Source organism: Talpa europaea (genome assembly GCF_964194135.1).
Source record: "Talpa europaea genome assembly, chromosome: 14".
Lineage (NCBI taxonomy): Eukaryota > Metazoa > Chordata > Mammalia > Eulipotyphla > Talpidae > Talpa > Talpa europaea.
The window spans coordinates 80,177,325-80,192,243 of record NC_140082.1 but is presented as its reverse complement, the minus strand read 5'-3'; the positions used below and the strand labels follow the sequence as shown (position 1 = coordinate 80,192,243).

The 14,919-nt window shown below is 45.7% G+C and overlaps 1 protein-coding gene across 1 annotated transcript in view; it reads left to right on the top strand.

The window, feature by feature from the left end:
• The window catches only part of ENTREP2 (endosomal transmembrane epsin interactor 2), a gene marked incomplete at both ends in the record, with an annotated part of 270,257 nt that overhangs the window by 10,879 nt on the left and 244,459 nt on the right, over positions 1 to 14,919 (top strand). The gene's annotated exons all lie outside the window — the stretch shown is intronic.

Genomic DNA, 14,919 nt, shown 5'->3' with positions numbered 1-14,919 from the left:
TGTTATTCAAGCCACATGGTTTCTTTGTTCTTTCCCACCCCTCTGGTCCCCTACCCTGCAACTCCACAGGAGAAAATCTTGGAACCTTTTCTCTGTTCCTGGTTCATATTTAAAGACTTGTTCAAAAGAAAATGAACTTTGAACATTATAGAGTCACATGATTTGAGTATGTGAAGGAGAATTTTTTTCCTTCTTACTTTAGTCTTTTATTGGGAATTTTGAATTTGAATCTTGAAAAGGTCAAAAAGTACTACATCCTATGGTTCTATTGCAAAGTAAAGAAAATATAATAAAGCCTGTGATGGTTTCTTAAGACTGCTTTATATTGTTTCCATATCTGTTGATAAGATCAAACCATGTATGAGACCTTTTGCCCTTGCACAGCTGGTGTCTCTAAGAAGGGAACATTGAGAGACAGAAAAGGCTGGGACAGGGCTTCCCCTGACTCCTCAGGAATGTACCCATCTTGCTTCCCCACAGGCCCTGCTGCAGAGAACATTGCATGAGGCAGGGAGGACCCTTTCCTTCTTGGAGAAGCCCCTTTGTCTTTCTTTCAGAGGGAGTCAGGAGCCATATGTATACCAGCTCCTGTTAGGTTTTTGGGAGGCTCTGGAGAAGCAGCTGTCTGTGTGGGGCCAGGTGTGATTTCTTTCGGGGCCTTCCTTTCCAGAGACTGAATATGGTTCCTAGTGAAGGTATGATTTCCAGGCCCTTTGGCCCCTGACCCACCCAGACGTCAAGCCTACAAGAATTATGTTTCTGCGTATGGGCACTTTAACTGATTTAACTTTGATATCATGTTTTAGGATGATAGTTTCAATTTGTAATCATAGCCTGCTCTTATCTCCTTTATTTCCAACTGTGTTGGAAAGTGTTGTGTTTTATTTTATGTTATTTTATTTTTTAAGATTTTATTTATTTATTTATTTATACATACAAGAACTGAGGTACAGACCCAGAGATGTGGGGGTAAGAGGATTCACCAGAGACAGAGTGGGGAGCAGAACAGGCAGACTGACTGAAATACGCTGCTGAGGGGAGCAGTGGGCGAGACAGGAGAGGTCTGCCTACCATGTGGGTTGCTCCCTGTCTGGGGATCAAACTCATGCTGCAGTGGCTGCGGACAGCTTCATAGGTTGCATTTTAACCCCTTGCACCACCAGGGAGGCCCAGAAAGTATTGTGTTTTGAAGGGTAGATGGTGATTTTAGGAGCCCAAAGGAATTGAGAATACTGGCACTTTGGAACAATGGGAGAGGTCTTCAGTCAAGTGTCCCGGGCATAATGAATGTCACAAGGAACTTTTTGTTGCATTGGCAGGTACTAGAGTCTTACGAGGTTATAAATACATAGACATGCAGTTTAATTGTTCTAAAACAGATTCTTAAAATTTAAGCTCATTCTTTTGCAGAGAAAATGTAGGGAATCTGGAACTTCATGAAAAAGCAAAGTTTTAATTGAAAAATATTGAAGTTTTCCAGTTACAGGTATCCCCTGCTTTTTGAGAGTTTGCATTACACTGCTTCACTTTTCTGAATGACTTACATTGTTGATAGTATCTGTTTTCACGAACTAAGAGAAATCCAAAGGGGGATTTTCACTTTTGGGGCAAAAAGTGAAAAGCAAAAATAGGATGAAGCTCAGTTTTGCAGCAGCTGTTCTAGAGCCAGTGTGCACCCAAGGTTGGCCCACCAAGCACCCTCCCTGGACTGCCTTATACAGCTGTGTACTTACCGCATTCCCGCTTTTAGTATATGTTAGTGTTATTTTAGGATTTTTGTGTCATTAGGTATGATTTGGTAGGTTATTTTTGGGGTCTGGGAAGGCTCAAACATTTTCCATATAAATTGATGGTAATTACTTCTTCGATTTCTGCCATTTCTGCTTACGGAAGATTTCATAGGAACGCTCTATTTTCAGTTATCAGGGGAAACACGCAAAAGAGACGTGAGCGCTTCTCATCTAAAATGAGAAGTTCTTATAAATGATGACTTTGACAGTGACTACAGATTGTGATTTCGAAATGCATTTTTGGAACCATCAGCAGAAAGGGGTATGCCGCTGCTACCTATTTAACGTGTTAATAAGCAGCTTGGCTACAATGATTAAAAAAAATTTTTTTCTGGGCCTCCCTGGTGGCGCAGGGGTGAAAGACAGTGCTGTCAAGCTACTGCCAGCCACTACAGCATGAGTTCGATCCGCAGCTGGCCAGGGAACAACTTGCATGGCGCAGCAGACCTCTCCTGTCTCGCTCGCTGCTCCCCTCACCAGTGTATTCAGTACATCTGCCTGTTCTGCTCCCCACTCTGTCTCTGGTGAATCCTCTCACCTCCTGCACCTCTGGCTTACAACCCTGTTCTTGTATGAATAAATAAATAAATCTTTAAAATATTTTTTTTCTCTTCTCAATTATACCCCATAGAATTCTCTCAGCTATCCACAAAGGGACACTATCTTTTTAGAAGTGCAGTTTTGACCCAGTGTCAGGAAAGGGCAATGAATCATGGCATGTGCTTACACCTGCCAGTCAATCCAGTCAGGGCAACCCTGGTGTCCCCGTGTCCTCACCCGTGTCCTCTCCGTGCTGGCATTGCCTTCTGGTGCCTGAGAGGAGGTGAGGCTCAGAACCCACTTTTCTCAAGAAGAGGAAATTGCACCTAGAAAGTGCAAGTGAATCAACAGATCTATAGGCCTATCCTATCTAGTGAACAGCTTCTCCTCAAGATTGACACTCTGGCCTCCCTGGGGGTGCAGGGGGTTAAGATGCAACCTCTGAAGCTGTCCGCAGCCACTGCGGCACAAGTTTGATCCCCCGGCCAGGGAGCTACCCACATGGCACAGCAGACCTCTCCTGATTCCCCGCTGCTCCCCTCAGCAGTGTATTTCAGCCAATCTGCCTGTTCTGTTCCCCACTCTGTCTCTGGTGAATCCTCTCACCCCCTACACCTCTGGCCTATACCCCCGTTCTTGTATGCATAAATAAATAAATCTTTAAAAAAAGATTGACTTTCTTTTTGAAAAATGGAAACATGTAAATTATACATATTTCATGATACTTTATTTTCGCTTGCTATATAATCAATTACAAAAAAAAAACCCACCCCAAACAGAAAGCCAGGAGCCGCCCGAGCAAGGCACCTGCTGTGTGAGTTCAAGAATTTCAGCCGTTAGCCCGTAATGGGACCCGCGGTGAAGGAGGCAGAGCAGGCATCCGAGGTGCCCGCGTGCTGGTGGAGTGCGACCTCTCTGTGCTTTATATGATGCTGCTGCGGAAAGTGTTATCAGTGTTCCTGGAAATTAAAATTCAGAGAGTACAAAGGTGCAGATGGAAATGCAGACTCTATACTTTAGCTCCTGCCCTTCCCACTGCTCATAAAGTTAGTATATTTTTAACTTTTCTGTTGTTAGTTCTTTGGTGGCAAGCATGCCATTGTGGACATCGCATGGGAGGGAGGTCTGAGGCCAGTCTGCTCCATTTTCTCTGGTTGATGTCCTAGCCTGTTGTTTTTCTTTCTGGAAGTGTCCAGGCTCTACTTTTTATCTGGGTATTCTGATATTTCCCAGTACTTAGTGAAGGATCTTAACCACTCACTGTGTCCCTTCTTTAATGCTCTAAAGTGTGTTCTTGGGTTATTTCCTCATCTCTAATTTCTCTGTTCTGTTTAACTGGCCCTCCTGTAGGTTGGATGCTTGACCTCCTCTTAGTCTCCTAGTTATCTTAATTTTTCTCTCCTGTCTTGCATGCCTATGTCTTTTCCTTTATCATTTGAGAGATTTCTTCAGCGTCTGGGCCATCTTTGAAATTTTTAAAAGTAATTGCAGCAAGGACACAGGGTTGGACAATTGAAAGAACCCAGGAGACGGTGTTGGGGAGTGTCAGACCTTCAAGCTGAACATTTTCTTTCTCTCCTGCCTTCACAGTCTGACAAGTTGCCCTCGTGTATCTCAGATCCTAGCCCAGTTCAACATTAATTGCTACTTGGTACATTGTATCCTGTTACATTTCATTCATATCATTAGACATTTTATTATATACATTTCACTCATACAGTCCAGCTGTCAGCACCAGGGTTCTAAGCTTTTCTGGATATTAGCATAGGGCTATATATGATTGGCTGAGCTTAGCCCTGTAATTATGTAGTAAAAACCGTGACACTGGGCCTCCCCAGGTGGCACAGTGGTTGAGCACTGGGCTGCGAAGCTGCCCGAAGCCTCTGCAGCACCGGTTCGATCCCCGGCCACTGGCGAGGGTCCCACATGGCATGCAGACCTCTCCTGCTGTGCCCGCTGCTCCCCTCAGCAGTGTATTTCGTCAGTCTGCCTGTTCTGTTCCCCGCTCTGGCTCTGGTGAATTCTCTCACCCTCCCGCGCTTCTGACTATACCCAGTGCTTGTATAAATAAAGAAATAAAGAAATAAAGAAATCTTAAAAAAAAAAACAAACCGTGACACTATCATATTTTCTGCCAATTTTCTTAGTATTTATCTTATTTTCTGGTTGCATTATTTTTTCTTTTTTACCTGAAGGCACTCATTGACATCAGGTTTGTTTTCTTCCTATTCTTGAATTCTGTTTCAGGGTCAGCTTTTCTGTTTATTTTTCTGAATTTCCTTTTTGTGCTTCTGGTTTTCCTTCATGGTCGGGTGGTTCTCGGCTGTCCTTTGGCGTTGACAATGGAAGGGTGGTTAGCCGAAAGTGGCGCGTGGCATGTCCCTGTTCTCCCTGGCAAGCCGGGAGGCCCTGCTTCCTCCGTGCTGGGGAGGGCGGCACCCAGCGGCTGCTTCTGCAGACACTGTGCTGGGGATAGGCCAGCGGCCCCTTTTCTGGTGTCTTGTGCCACTCGGAAGAACATCAGCTCGGATTCTCACTTTGGAAGCAGACAAGGCAGAAAGCTCACGTGTTTATGTGCACATATTCTTTGTTTGTCTGGGAGCAGACTCCAGGGCCATACAGGCTGGGGGTTGGGGGGCCTGGGGTTCATCTGTAGTTCTGCATGCAGCCTTTAGTCACCTGCTTAGGTCCCATTTCTTGCTTCTGCTCTTGGACCCGGGGCCTGGGTGGGGCTCACCCAGCAGACCATCTCTCTCAGCCTCTCCACACGCACAGACCCGAGTCCCTTCCCTCTGTCAGTTACTGATCATAACTATTTTTCATAACTTTCCGTGGTCTTTATTTCCTCTTCCACTCCAGTGAACGGCATCGGTAGAACCCAGGGGAGCCTCTTGCACAGTCTGAGCGGGTGAGTGGAGCCGGCGCTCCCTCGAGCCCCACTCTAGTTTTCCAAATTGGATTCCCGCTCCCTCCTTGTGCTGCCTGGTGTAAACTTTTTGAGCCTCACTCTAGTTATTACAAGAATAATATTTTTGAAAATTTAAATTGACCCATTTTTCAACTTTCTGTAAATCACATTATCCTGCAGCTGTTCCACCCATGAATTCAAGGACAGTCGTTGCTCTGGGGGAAGAGCAGGTACTTTCCAGAACAAAGAGCTCATTACTCAGCTTCGAGTCCCAACACCACTGTCTTAGGTCTCGAGAGAGAGAGTACAGTCATGAAAACCAGGCTTTGTTGCAAGAGAAAAGGAATCTCTAAATTCCAGGAGCTCTCCTTTATATACTAAGAGCAAAGCCAGAGGCCTGAAAATTGTTTTACTCTTAAGCCCAATGTGAGAGGACAGTGGAGACCATGGGGGTTCCTGTCTGGAGGATGAATTCTGGGGAGTCCAAGAGAAAGTCTTGGATCCCCAAGAAGGGAGCACCCTGGACACCCCACCTGACTCCGCCTGGTAGAAGCCACGTGAGTGAGTGAGACGTGCCCACTGGGGCTGGTGGGTTCTTGACACCACGTTCCCTAGGATGCAGGCATGCTGGGGGAGGGAAGTGTCTAGACTGGGAGTTGGAAAACCCCTTCCCTACAGGGTAGTAAATATTTTGTGTGCTGTGGGCCAGATGGTCTCTGTTGCAACTATGCAGCTCTGCCGTGTGGCCGGAAAGCAGTCAGGGACAATTTGCCGATGAGTGGGCGTAGCTGTATGCTAACTCAACTTTGTTGATAAAAACATGGCAGGCCAGATTTTTCCTAAATGTCACAGTTTGACGACCCCTGGTCTCAGAATCCTTGAGACCTAAGATTTCCCATGGCCTGTGTGTGAAATGAAGACATCTGGAAGCTGGGCCCCCTTGGTGGCTCAAGGGGTTAAGACGCAGCACTGTGAAGCTATCTGCAGCCACTGCAGCAAGAGCCACTGCAGCATGAGTTTGATCCCCGGCCAGGGAGCTACCCACATGGCGCAGCAGACCTCTCCTGTCTCGCCCGCTGCTCCCCTCAGCAGTGTATTTCAGTCAGTCTGCCTGTTCTCTTCCCTACTCTGTCTCTGGTGAATCCTCTCACCCCCCACCACCTCTGGCATGTACCCTAGTTCTTGTATACATAAATATATCTTTTCTTGAAAAAAAAAAGACATCTGGAAGCTTTTGTGTGGGATGTTAAAGGTAGCTGATGCTGTCCCATGAGGGCCTCTCAGGGTTGGGTCAAGGAACTCCCCTAAAGAGCTATGGTCAGACCATCCATAACTGTAGCCTCATCTCAGAGGATCTCACCACCCCAAAACAAGAAGAAGTAGGGGCAAAAGCAGCAAGGGGCAATGCCATGCTTCCTTAGGGGAGAACGTGGCATTGCCTGGGAGGTCAGGACAGTAGACATGCCGGGGGTGGGGCTCACGCTGAATAGTGGGGATGGGACAAGATGAGCCCCACCTTCCAGGAGGGAGTACTTGGCTCAGCTCCCCTCTCCCCCCCCCCAGTGGACTCTTCTGTCACTGACCAAGGTCTTCACACATGGACTGTTGGCCTCCTTCTCCTGAAACACCCCTGCCACCTTCCCATCTGCAAATGGCCATGTCACAGGCAGCCTCAGTTCAAGGCTGAGGTCCTCATCTTCCTTCCACACACACTTCTCCTTCAGTCTCCAGGATGCTACCAACATCCACCTGGCTCCTTGCATAGTGAACTGGTGTCTTGTTGTTTGCAGAGTTCTGTGGACTCTTCCTCTAACATACCTACTTTGCCCACCATGTGTATCCTTTACACAGGTTATCTCTGTGGCCCCCTCACTGGCTTCGCCACTCTGCTCCTGTCCCCACAGTCTGCCCTTCACATACTTACCACAGTAATTTTTAATAATGTGGATTTGAAACATGCTGCAATATAGTGGACCAGCCAGGTCCCTGACTTCCAAGGGCCAGACTGGCTGGGCATGTTGATTGGCCTAGGTGAGTGTGGTTGGCTGAAAAATGGTCCCCAAAGATGTCCACTTCCTGATCCCTGGGACGTGTGAGTTTGTGCCTCTGTGACAGAAGGGACTTTGAGGTGTGGTTAAGTTAACGGCCTTGAGATGGAGGGAGGCTTATCTGGGATCACCGCTGGGCCTGATGTAATCACAGGGACCTTATAAGATGGAGAAAAGCGCTGAGTCAGGAGATGTGGTGATGGAAGCAGGAGGTTGCATGATGTGAGGAAGGACCAGGAGCCAAGGAAAGCAGGTGGCCTCTGGAAGCTGGAAAAGGCAAGGAAAGGGAGTCTTCTAAAGCCTCCAGCAGGAACAACGCCTGCCAACTCCTTGACTTTAGCTCGCTGAGAGTGATTTTGAAATTCTGACTTCCAGAATTGCAAGACCGTAGACTTGTGTTCGCTCAGTCTGCAGTAATTTGTTTCGGCAGCACCAGGGAACAATACAGCCCAGAAACCTGGGGATGGGGTGAGCACTGAGGAATCAGAGGGGCGAGCACTGTTCACATCCCTGTGGGCCAAGGATGAGAAGCCAGAAACGAAGCTGCGTTTTAGCAAAAATACCGGTATTAGCCAGATGGAATCCAGCCTGTCTGGGTGGAGTCCTGCACATTCCAGTTCCAAAGACCCTTCTCAGGTGAATGGTAATAAACAGACACTGCCATGTGCACACGATGCAAACACTCGTGAGAGCTCATGCTTACTGGGCGCTTATTTTTTTTTTTTGAGATTTATTTATTTATGCACACAAAAACTGGGGTACAGGCCAGAGGTGGTGGGGTGTGAGAGGATTCACCAGAGACAGAGCGGGGAACAGAACAGGCAGACTGACTGAAGTACACTGCTGAGGGGAGCAGCGGGCGAGTCAGGAGAGGTCTGCTGCTGCTGCGCCATGTGGGTAGCTCTGGGGCTGGGGATCAAACTTGTGTTGCAGTGACTGCGACTTAACCCCTTATGCCACCAGGGAGACCCTGGGGCTTACTCTTTTGCAGAGACTAAAGGTCTTACGTATGGACCCAGGTACACCTGGCACTGCCTGTGAGGCGTGGGTGGTGCCATGCCCAGTCTGCAAACTGGAGGTTGTCTGAGCAGCTCCCCCTAGGGGGTAGGAAGAGTGTGAGGGGGAGAAGGGTGTGTGGGGAGCAGAGAAGTGGGATGGTGGTAGAGCTTGGCCTTAGACCCTAGCAGAGAGGGTGTGGTGAAAACCTGAGCTCTAGGTTTCACCAGTGGCTTTGGGCCTGGGGACCTGCGCTGCTCCTATAGCTTGGTCACAGTTGGTGTGAATTGAGCGTGTCTGGAAATCCATGTGGCTTCACCTGTTCTGCCTGATGGGACAGGATTGCTGCGTGGGAGGGGAGACCCCAGCATGGGCAGTAGCAGAGCTGTCCTTCTGTGTTGGCATCAGGGCCTGCTGAGCAGTGACAGCAGGAACCCCATGGGTGGCAGCCTGACCCCTTTCCCTCCCCTCTGCCCACTTGCTTTCAGGGACAAGAAGCCCCTGTGCCCACCTTAGGGGATGGGTGAATTTACAAGGGGCAGTCATCACCTGGCACGGGTGGGTGCTCAAGGAGAGTCTGTGGAATGACAGAAGAAGGTTGGGGTGAACCCCTTCCCCTCTGCAAACCTCATTTTCATCATTTGTGGGAAGTGGGGATTAAACCTGAGTGCCGTTTTCAAAGCAGATGGCATCGCGGGCTAGTGCGAGTATAGGAAGTCGTCTTTCACCCATTCAGACTACCCAGTATGTAATAGTGTCATGTCCTATTGCCCTAGTGTCATGTCCTTGTAAGCACAAGTGTTGGCACAGAATTCCTGGCAGCCTGACCGGGCAGAACCTCTGAATTCTTAGGTGATGGGGACATGGTAGGAACTCAGTAATTCCAGTTGAGCTTGAAGAGGGAATGGGCTCTTGCCTCAAGGTCAAGGCAGCGGAACAAAGTTGCTGCAGGTGATTACATTGCAGACCCCGAATACGAGTTGTCATGTGTTCCCTTTGGCGCCAAGTGAGGCAGTGCCCGTGGTGGCGAAGGTTCGTGGGTGTGGATGCAAAGCGCTCTGCCGGGCTCTCCCAGGTCCCCCTGGAGCCACTTCTTTATTCCAGCCAGAGTCTGGAATGGACTTTCTCAGTTGTATGGCAGCTGGCAAGCGGGCGCCTCTGCAGGGCAGCGGAGGGCCCGGGTGAGAGTTGCTGTGTCTCAGCCCTGCTCTTGTCGTGCCACTCTCCATTGTGAAACTGGTTGCTGGGGGTCTGGTGGGTCAGTTTGCATCTGGTGGATTTTGAGAGGGAGGAAACCAACACCCCTCCCCCCCACACACATAACACCCCGCCATTCCTGTGCCTTAAGGAGTTAGGGCCACCCAGGGTGGTGTTGAAGGAGCCCTCAGAAGCCCTATGGGAACTTGCTCTACAGGAAGGACCCTGCCAGGGATCCTGCCTCAACCTAAGATGGGTGTGTGTGTGGGGGGTGGGTAGTTTCAGCCGGGCTGGGTAATAGAATGCTTTTGTGGATTTCTGACATCAACCTGCAGTTTTAGAAAGACTTTCCTGTTTATGTTCTTTATAAGTGACTGAAGCTGATCTCAACACCCTGGCTTGCCCATGTTGAGCTGGTGGGTTATTTGCACGTGGACAAACCTGTGTGCACAGAGGAAGGGAGATGGGGTGTACTGTAACCCAGCATCCTGGGGGAGCCTCCAGCCCGTGGACTGCCGTGTGGAGGACTCTGGTCTGAGGTGACTGCCTCTGTGCCCGCCCTATGATGGCACAGCCTCCCGAGTCACACTGGGTGTGGTGGAAGGCTACTGGTGGGCTACTGGCAAGGAGCTGACATCCAGGAGTGGGATTGGGGAGCCAGCTGTGTAGGGCTGCAGCTAGGGGAGAGAGACATTAGGGGAGAAGAGAGAATAGTAATGGAAAGAGGGGAATTCAATAAGATAGGGGTTCCAGAAAGGTGTCGGACTCAGCCAGGGGAGCCTCTGAAAGGTCTTGCATTGGAGGCTCAGTAAATGTTTGTTTTTATTCCTCTCGGTGAAACTGGTTCCTGACATTTATTTTACAGTGATGAAAGTAGTGAATGAATCAATGAGTTCAGAAATATTTTTCTCTGTTCTTTGAGATTTTGATTCTTTGGGGAGAAGCTGTCGTACACCTGCAGGGGGTGGGGGAGACTGTGATAGGGAGTATGGGCAGAGGCGTTGGAAAAAAACAAATTGCTTCATTTGTCCCTGGGGTATGACTGGCTTATTTATTTAGGGGGTCCCTGATCACACTGAGCTTTGGGAAGAGGAAATGGGTGGAAAGGAAGTGTTTGCTCACAGGAGGGCAGGTGGGCGGGGCTTGGTGCATGTCTTCTCATCTGCCCTTTGAGCTGACTGGGGATGGGCAGCCTGGCTGGGGTGGGGTTCTGAGAAGAGGTGAGCAGCTACATAACCTCAATGGTACCAGATAACTGTGGCGGTGTTCCTCTGAACGGCGTGGAAGTGGTGGACATCGAGCAGTATTCATCACGTTGGTCTTGTATGGAATTTTGCAGGCTTTCATAGAATTAGGTACAATGCAAGTGCTTCAACCCCACTTAATATTTTGCTGCTAGAATGCTTTAATCTTTTTTTTTTAAATAAAAAAATATCATTGAGTTAGTTTTTGAAAATACTGACTACCTAAAGAGAAAGCAAATCGTATCTGGCAACTTTGATTCTTTCTTTGGGCAGAAAATGTCATCGGTAGCCTTCACAACCCAGATAACTCCAGTGTGTGTTTACATGACAAATGTGAGGCTAGAGCAGCATCTTGTTAGGAAATTCAGGTGTTGCACTTCTCACACCAGTAAGGATGGCTCCTGTCAAAATGAACAGAAACAAGTGCTGGTGAAGGTGTGGAGAAAAAGTAACCCTCTTACACTGTTGGTGGGAATGTAGACCAGTCTAATCCCTCTGGAAAGCAGTAATGGAGGCTTCTCAAAAGACTAGAGATGGATCAGCCATGTGATACAGCAATTCCACTCCTAGGTATCTACCCAAAAAACACAAAAACACTAATTCAAAAGGAAACCTGCACTCCTATGTTTATTGCAGCACTGTTTATCAGAAACAAGTTATGGAAATAACCCAAATGCCCAAAAACAGATAAGTGGATAAAGAAGATGTGGTACTACATATACACAATGGATTATTACTCAGCCATCAAAAAGGACAAACTAATGGCATTTGCAGTAATGTGGTTGGAGTTGGAAGAGATAATGCTAATACCTGATGATATCACTAACTTGTGGGATATAGAGAAATCAAATTACGAACTAGAGAAAGATAAACTTAAAAGCTAGCTCTTAAAAACTGCCTGCAGAACTGAAGCATCTAAAGAGGGAAGGGGGATGGAGGAGGAACAAAGAGGCAAGGAAGCACAAAGAACTACAGTGGTGGACTATGGGCAGTTTGGTGTGGGTATCTTACAGTGATGATACCTGATGGAGAAAATCCTGATGTTACCATAATTGAACAAATAAATTATCAAATAAATTAAAAACAGAATTAGGTACAAAGGAATAGTAAGTGGCCAGATAATTTTTCTAATTTCCAAGGTTAAAAGTATGAGAAAAACCACAAATCAAAATTACCATATGCAAGGAGATGCAATGTATCTGGATCACTAACCAATAATATGGTGACACAAATTTGAAAGTTGTTAAGGTGGTAAATAGAATTAATGTGATGATCATTCCATGATGTTTACAAATATCAAACCATTACGTTGCACACCTGAAACTGGAATAATATCACAATGTTGTCAACCAATGTAACGTCAAATTTTTTTTAATTAAAAAAAGGGAAATTCAGGTGATGCAGAGAAGTGCAGAAAGATACATGGGGGTCTCCCTTCTCTCCCCAGAGGGGTCCCTGAGAAGAGAAAATTTCTTTCAGACTATGGGTGATTTGGAAGGAAAGATACTTTATTGACTATTTCTTTATTGTCACGTAGCCATGTGTCTTGCAGCTCTTTATCAGTGTAAGAACCTCACCTTCTTTTCCTAGCCTTCATGGTACTCTGTTGAATGGCTATAGCATAATTTTCGGGTAATTTCCTATTGATTGGACACTTGGGTGATTTTCATTTCATGGACTTCAAGCATATGCTGACTTGTGTAAGTAAGAAACTTCATAGGGTATTTCTTAGCCCCTGAATTTTAGGTCAGGAGATACATGCATATTTAGATTGAGATAGATTTAAGAAATTGCCCGTAGAAAAAGGCTCCACAGTTTTCAAATCCAGTATCAGTCAGGGAGAGGGCCCCAAGCCATCCACAGGTGTCAGCTCCATCATCACCTCCTCAAAAGACCTGCCCAATCAACCTATTTTATAAGCACTTACTACTCTCTTACCCGACTTTTGTTTTCCTTACAGCTCTTGGTATCACCTGAAATTAAATTTGTGTGCTTGCTTTTCTTTTCTTTCTAAAATCAAAATCCCATAAAGACAAGGATTTTGTACTTGTCTGTAAAGCTATGGCTGTAAAGCCTTATTTGCCCACAGTGGACTGTAGACACTTGGTACACATTTGTTAAGTTAATGAATGAATGATTTTGATTCATTATGTTTTAAGATGTGGTGGGACTACTTTCCCTGTGATTGTTTTTCTTTCTCTTTTTTAAAGCAGAATTTACTTGTAATTCCAAGTATTGTGACATATTATCTTCAATGTTAGCAGTTGAAATGCAGACATTTTGTTTTGTTCATGGAAGTCTGTTCATGGGGGCTTTGTTGGTGAGGAATTTGGAAGGGCTCTGCAGGGAGATTCTTCTCTCATGTGATTACATCATACATGGGCTGGGGCTGTTGTCAGCTGGAGGCTCGACTGGACTGGATATCCCTGTGCCTCACTCATATGCTGGCATCTGGGAGCTCAGCCACATGTTGTCTCCAGCTGAGTGCTCTTAGGGTAGCTGAACGTCCTAGATGATGGCTGCTCCCCACAGAGTAAACACCCCAAGAGCTCCATCTGGGAGTGGATGGCCTTTTCCAGCTGAGTCTCAGAAAGTCACATGGCATTGTTCTCTCTGTTCTGTTGGGTGAAGCACTCACAAGAAGCCCACATTCAAGGGGAGGGACGTAACTCCTGACTCTTGGGAGGAGTGGCAAAGGTTTTAGTACAAAAAAACACATGGGGTAGAAGATATTGTTGCCATTATTGGAATTCTCACCTGGTAAAACTCACCTTTCCTTTTTCAGATTTACTGTTAGTATCATTCAAGTTCCAAATCCTCTTGGTATTTTTAATTGGTTTGTTGTGAATTTATGAATTAATTGTGGGAGGACAAATTAGTAACTCTACCGTAATGAATCTTTTCTGTACAATGCTGTTTTACTACTTTTCTCTTACTTTCTTCTTTGTGCCCTGTGGGAGAGTTTTCAAATTTTCTTTGTGTTGTGCTGAAGTGACTCTCCAGCTGTGCTGTTCTCAGGTGTTACTGTGAGTAAGCTCTTTTCAACATGTGTTTTCTAACTGGTTTACACATTGATAGGAAAAAAGAGATACTTTTAAATGTTGTTGTCAATTTGCTAAATACTCTGTTTCTAATAGTTCTTAATTTTCTTGTGCTTTCTATGCATGTACCCTGCCATTTCCAAGAATACTAATTTTGTCTCATCTGCACTTGTTGATAATGTAGTTACTAATGATCCTAATTCTGCTAGGGTTATTCCTATTGTAGATTTCTTTTTTAATCAAGTTTCCCCTCTTTTTTGTTATTTGAATTTATATATGTGGTCTTTCCCTTTTGGTGCATTGGATGGTTTAGACTAAGTCTGCTTTTTTAAATTTATATTCATATACATCAGTGTATTTATTATATAGAACTTTCTATTTCTTGATTTAACAATTTTTAAACTTTTGAGAATTGCTTTTACTTGCTACAAAAAAATTGAGAATTATCACGTTTTCCCTTCCTTTTCCTGAATTTTGTTTCTTATTTTCATATATATATTTAAATTCTTATTGGTTGCATTTTAACTCTAAATACCAAGTTTAAAACTCTGTTTCTACATTTACCAGTTTTAGGCCATAACTTAGTGACTCTCCTTTGAGAAAGATGATAAAATGAATGCACTTACATGTCTTTGCGTTCCCACTCCATGCTGTCCAAATGAGAAGACTGCTAATTTTACACTGTCATCTTTAAACATATTCCATCTGTAACCAGAGGAAAGTGTTTCTTGCTTTCTGCCAAGCAGTAGTCACAGCAGTTTTCCCCCATCTCTGGGATGACATGTTGGGGGAAAATTCTACTGCTTCTCTGGAAGTTGCCTTCAGCTTTTTTCCTTCTGCTCTTAGAGTTGGGGACTATTCAGCGAAATTATCCAGAATTTTATTTACATGCTTCTCCCTTGCTTCTTTGAGGGGAGAGCTGGAAGTCATGGTTCAGAGTGCAGAGGCTTGGCATCAGCTTTGTTTGGTTGTTAGGTATTGGGGAAGGGGTATTTGGATATTGGTTTTCACTGTATCATCTTCTTAATTTTCTTTGTAGCGAGGAGGCATTTGAAAATTCAGTACATATTGCTAGAAGTGCAGTAGTCCCATCACTATCTTTCTAATAGAAAAGCACCAGTTATATTTTAAAAGCTTTAAAATTGGGGTAGCCAA